The sequence below is a fragment of the Mauremys mutica genome, chromosome 5 (assembly GCF_020497125.1).
Source record: "Mauremys mutica isolate MM-2020 ecotype Southern chromosome 5, ASM2049712v1, whole genome shotgun sequence".
In the NCBI taxonomy this organism is placed as follows: domain Eukaryota; kingdom Metazoa; phylum Chordata; order Testudines; family Geoemydidae; genus Mauremys; species Mauremys mutica.
The window spans coordinates 99,903,749-99,909,748 of record NC_059076.1 but is presented as its reverse complement, the minus strand read 5'-3'; positions in this window follow the sequence as shown (position 1 = coordinate 99,909,748).

Below are 6,000 nucleotides of genomic sequence, written 5' to 3'. Positions count from 1 at the left end.
GGTGCACAAACCACAATGAAAATTTTAAAATGATAAATCTAACCTAGAAAACAATGTTTGTAATCCTTTTTCACCGCAGTTAGAATGTAAAATTAAATTGTTGTAATGCTACTGCCCATTAATATCAGGGTCAGAGTTACTGGTACAAGCTGAGGTCATTTGGTAAGGGGTTCTCAGATACAGCCCCCACAATAAGGATCTGATCAGTGGAATGACCTTAGTGTGAGTAGAAGGAGACTCAACTGGCTGTTTCTGTTAAAATTATAGTTAAGGCTAGGCTTTTCAAAGAGGCCTAAAGGAGATAAAAACACAAATCCCATTGTAAAGCAAAGGCCTCTGGGGACTTAACTTCCTTAGGCCCCTTTGAAAATACCAGCCTAAATTGTCATAATTAGGTTTTACAATTCACACCCATTGAGATGAATGGGGCAGTTCACACCTCACTTAGAGCCTGATCAAATATCCTTTAAAGTCAATGAGACTCTTTCTATTCACCTCAATGGGTATTGGCTCAGTGATTTTCTCTTTGTAGAGGCAAGCTTCCATCCTGCTTGAAGCAAAACTGTCATTGAACCCTACTTCAGCACGATGTCTAGTCACTTTAGAGAACATTCCTTCCTTTCTTCCTTCCTCCCCATAAAAGCTAGGAACTGACTTTTAAATTCAGAATCTTGATCTGGTTTTGGGGCTGGATTAGTAAGCCAAGCTGATCACATTTCACCCACAGGCAAAGGGTTTGACACTTATGATCAATTAGGCAGACCAGCTCATAATATCAATGCAATAATTGGTTAATTACTAGGCAAAGTACAGAGATATCTGAGTTGATCATTTCCCTTCCAAAAAAGATGCATTTTTAAAATGAGGTAACTAGCATGGGTAGACAAGTCTATTTTAGAAAACATTATGATTTAGATATAGCTGTGTACATTTGTCTAATAAAGACCCAACCAGGGTAGAAATATCAGTGAGTTGTTTTGCTACCCAATGAAAGATATAAAGATATAAGGTAAATACATATATTTTTCTTCTATTACTGGGTGAAGCAAGGGGGAATCATCAGAACCCTGAGAAACAGCTCTGTCTCTCCTCATCCCTCTTTTCCTTCAAGGAAGCATCATAGCACACAGGAGAGATGGCTGTGATTCCTTCTAATTAATACTTGTAGAGGGAACTTGTAGACGTATTTAGCTGTAGTTAAAATAGTCTCCTCAAATCATCTGCAAAAAGGAAAAAAAACAGTTGACATTCTAAAAACTGCTCAGTTCCTTCAGTATGCCTGATATTGGACTAAATGGTCCATCTTTTGGGATTTAGAAAACAATCTGAGCAAGCCAACAGGGAATGTGTATTTAAATTTGACTCTGTGTGTGTTTGCCAGTGTGATTGTCTGGCACATCAATGATAAACCTTTGACTGTACAGGCCTACAAAGTGTACGTGGAGCTGATTGTTTGTAAAACAAATGCAAATTATAATGTCATTTATTATCAGTGTAGCTAATCATTGAGGCTGGCACTTCAATACATTATATTGATACAGTACTTATGTAAAGCAGTAACTGTGGAAAAAAATTCAGCAAATGTTCAGTGGTTATACAAATTCTCAGCTTCTAACCAGACACTTCCTAAAGTAGCATGCTGTGAATCATATTTTTGGACAAGCTTCCTTGCTACTGAAAGATTATCAGTAAGGTCCAGTCTTTCCATATATTCATTAAAAACAGCCAAACAGTTCAAATGCTTAGTTCAGAGACCTGCAGAATTTGGAGAGATTGTACTCTATTGCTCAAGCATAGCACACTTCAGAGCTTCCATTCCCACTCCCAAGGACACCCTACTATTAGGCCTTGTCCACTACAAATAGATGCACTGGTGCAACTCCCTAATACAGATCACACTGTTGGACTCTGAGCTTGAATTTGCCTACACTATAGATCTTTGAGCCCTAAGAAAAACCACAAACTTGTTTATCATGAACATTTGGGGACTATCCAGACTAGAGACTGAAAATGTGATAATCACCTCATGTTAACTGGCTATTGATTGACTCAAGAGTAATCAAACTCTAGTATAGACATTTGTATTTTCTGAGCAGTGAGTCATCTTTTGACAGTCCTCTGAGATTGTGAAGATGCACACAATGCAAACAGTGAAAATTTTTTTTGGGGAGGTAGGGTGGAGGGAAGAAAGGAGCTATAGGTCATCTGTTCAGAACCTGTGTTCAGTTTGTGTGTAACTTGGTAGAAAACGCAGCAAAGAGTCCTGTGGCACCTTATAGACTAACAGACATATTAGAGCATGAGCTTTTGTGGGTAAATACGACAAAGCGGGTATTCACCCACGAAAGCTCAGGCTCTAATATGTCTGTTAGTCTATAAGGTGCCACAGGACTCTTTGCTGCTTTTACAGACCCAGACTAACACAGCTACCCCTCTGATACTGGGTAGAAAATGTTAGCTTGACCTCAATGGCACCTTACCAATTTCCAGTCCCATGGGCCTTTATCTGCAGTTTTCAGAGGGTGTGAACAATGTTGGTTATTATGGAAATTGGATAGCAAGCACAACTAAACTAATACCAACTGTACACTATCAAGAGTCCCAGAGGGATGACCTAAAATTAATAATTAATCATTAATAAAGTAATTGGACTAGTCCCTGAAGTCTTCATTCAAGGAAAACTCCCGATGAAGTAAATGAGTTTTGCCTGGGTAAGGACTAAGGCCATTACAAATTCCCTTACTCATCTACTTACGCCCTTACTTACAAATTTACGTTGATGCAAGGTATGTCAGCATAAAGCTGCCACAGTTAGTATATCGCTTGTGCACGTGGTTGCTTGGCTCCTTGTGTTGGCGGTGCACATACCCACCAGGAGTGCTTGTATCGATGCACAGTGTGGTGCACCATGGGTAGGTATCCCAGTGTCCAACCTGCCACCGTCCAATGCCCTGTCTTTTGGGACATTTTAGCAATGCATGATGGGGCTGAAACAAGTTGCACAGGGTTTACTCGGAGCATGGGATCAACTTCCCAGTGTGAAACTGTCTCCATCCCTTAACGTTATCTGTATCCCATAACTTTCATGCCTTTTTTCAAAATCCCACAAAACAGCATGGCCCTCCTCCCTGTCTCCAGCTGTGACAGAAGCCTGAAGCCTGCACAGTTCTGCACTATTATCATGAACGTTGCAAGCACTGAGCACAAGATCCTGTAATATTTGCAGAGCTGTAAGAAGAACTGAATTGGTGGAGAACATGATGATTTTTTGGAGGACAGATTGCTGTGGGACACAAACAATTCAAGGTTGTTGGTAGCATTCACAGAATAGCTGCAGATGGTGGAGTGCCCTTTCTGGGCCCTAGAAATGAGCACTGATTGATGGATTGCATCGTAATGCAGATTTGGGATGATGAGCAGTGGCTGCAGAACTTCTGGATGCACGAGGCAACATTCCTGCATCTAATATCAGAGGGGTAGCCATGTTAGTCTGGATCTGTAAAAGCGGCAAAGTTCTGTGGCACCTTATAGTTATGCTATCTGCTACATTGATAGCTCTGGACACTGTGGTACCATATTTACCCAAAGATCAGGTAGAGCATGGGTAGTGCATACTTTTCCATGCTGCCCTTTGGAGAAGTTCAGTAGCCATGACTAGTCAATCTTTGACACCTCCGATGAGAATGCTACATAGGGATGCCAATTAACATCATTTGTAATGTGTTTTTGCCATCTGGACATCTGTTTACTGGAAACTGACTGAGACCACTAACTCTATTTATTATTACAAGCATTTTTATAGTAACCATCACTTTCTTATCAATGGCATTTGTCATACTACAGGCCACCAAATAGCAATGGGCTGGAGTTGAACCTAGAGGCAAAAGGTTCCCATATCCTTTGGTCTGACCCAGTTTGGCCGTTCTTATCCCACCGCAATTTCATTCAATTATCTAATCCAGTGATACTCAGGCCTCATTGGTTCAAGAGCCAAATTAGCGATCAGCATTACCCCAAAGAGCCAAATAAGATAAAAACTTAGTGCAAGTTGATAACTTAATTGGTTAATAACATAGTAAAAGCATTCTGATTGGTTAATAACTTAGATTGGTTAATAATTAAATCACACAGTATTTCAATATCAAATGCTGCAAAGAGCTGCAGGAGATGCATTAAAGAGCCATTTGCAGCTCCATTGTCTCAGTCTGAGCATCACTGATGTCATCCCTCTTGTATATGCATCTCAAAGCCAAGATAAAGTTATTTCCTTCTCTCTTAGGTGATAAGCAGATATTTCAGTGTTCTTCACTGCAAGGCCCGCGAGCTAGTGGTGGCTCCCATCGACCCTAAGTGTGGCTCACTAAGTTCCCTCTAAGCTGCGAGGCCACACAGCAGGCTATAAATAGCTGTGCAGCAGCTCTAAAGGGCCATGCTCTAAAGAACTGGGAGAGGAGAGAGGTGGGAACTGGGGAGGGGAGCAAGCTGGGGTTTGCAAGGCTGCTGTGGTCCTCTCCCCCAGCCCCGGAGCTCCCTGCTGCCAGAGGGGAGAGAGGGGCCCCTTCCCCAGAGCTAGATGCTGCAGGCAGGGAGAGGGCTGGGAGGAGTCCTCTGGCCCCAGCCTTGGGGCAGCCTGCCTGCACCCCAAACTCCTCATCCCTGCCCCACCTCAGAGCTTGCACCCTCAGCCAGAACCCTCACTTCCCCCCTGTATCCCAACACTCTGCCCCCTCCTGTATGTAGAACCCCTCATCCCCGGCCCCACCCAAGAGCCCTCACCCCCAGCCAGAGGGATGAAAAGAAAACAGAGGAACAAATTGACCAACCAAAATTTGGACTGTCTTACTAGGATTGCGATGACAGATTACAAATACTTCATGAACAAAGTCAAGTAGGAACAGGCACATGTTCGCTCATCCAGTTTTTAAAGTAAGGTTTGCATTATTCTGCTCTTAAAAAGTTTACTTGCATAGGTGCCTTTTTAATTCCATATGTTTTCCTGGTTATTATTTTATAAAAGGAGTATCATTTTATTGTACAAGTAAACTTTGTTTTAGTTACACGAGTGGCTCTGTAACATTACATCATTAAGAAGTAGTAAGCAATGTGTTAATTTAGTAGTTGATGTGGCTCTCTCACTGAAGGTTTTTTGCCCAAGTGGCTCCCCCTTCAAAAATAGTGAAGAGCATGGAGATATTTGTTTCCTTCCTGTTCATGCTAAGGACTGAGTTCTTTCTTGAAGTGTGGGTGCAAAAACCAATTTAGCAGCTTGGTCTTTCTACCCTCCATGAGCTGTAGTAAAATTAGAAAGCATTTAGCCAAGTGGAAGGAATATTATTTCATCATAGTAAGTCAATCAGCTCCAACCTTTATAATGAAGCCACATGAAAAAGTGAAACTGCAGTCTCATTAAGTTGTTTGCAGAGTATATGAGTCAGAACAGTTCTGAATTTCCATGCAACAGCTCATTAGGATTGTGTATAGATTAATAATTTCCATTCTCTGACAGAGATATTGCCATATTTACTGTATATGAAGTATACTCTGTGACCTAATAAGTAATCTCCAGCAAATTTGCTGTACATTTTAAGTTCTTAAATCATTGCAATGTATTGAAATGTTTAGTTTGAATTGTTTTAATACTTAAGCTTCTTAGACCATGTCTAAACTAGGGAAAAGGTGAGTTTTTAACATTTGTTAACTAACTCATTAAAATCCCAGTCTAGATAAGGCCAGTTGTAGTTTTAACACTTGTTTGCTGGTCAAGGTGAACTCCAAACTCCCCGGAGGTTTTAATTCAACCACACAGCTCGCTTTGTCTACACGAAGATTTTAACATATGTTATTTAACATGTACCACCAGTTAAAAAACACGCCTTATTCCTTTTGAAGATAGGCAAAGCCACTATGAACTGTGACTTGCACCGGTTACCATATACTTGGAGTTGCAGTTTATTCTGATTTTGAGCTGAGTTAAGCTACATAGGTGCAGTCATGGTTTAT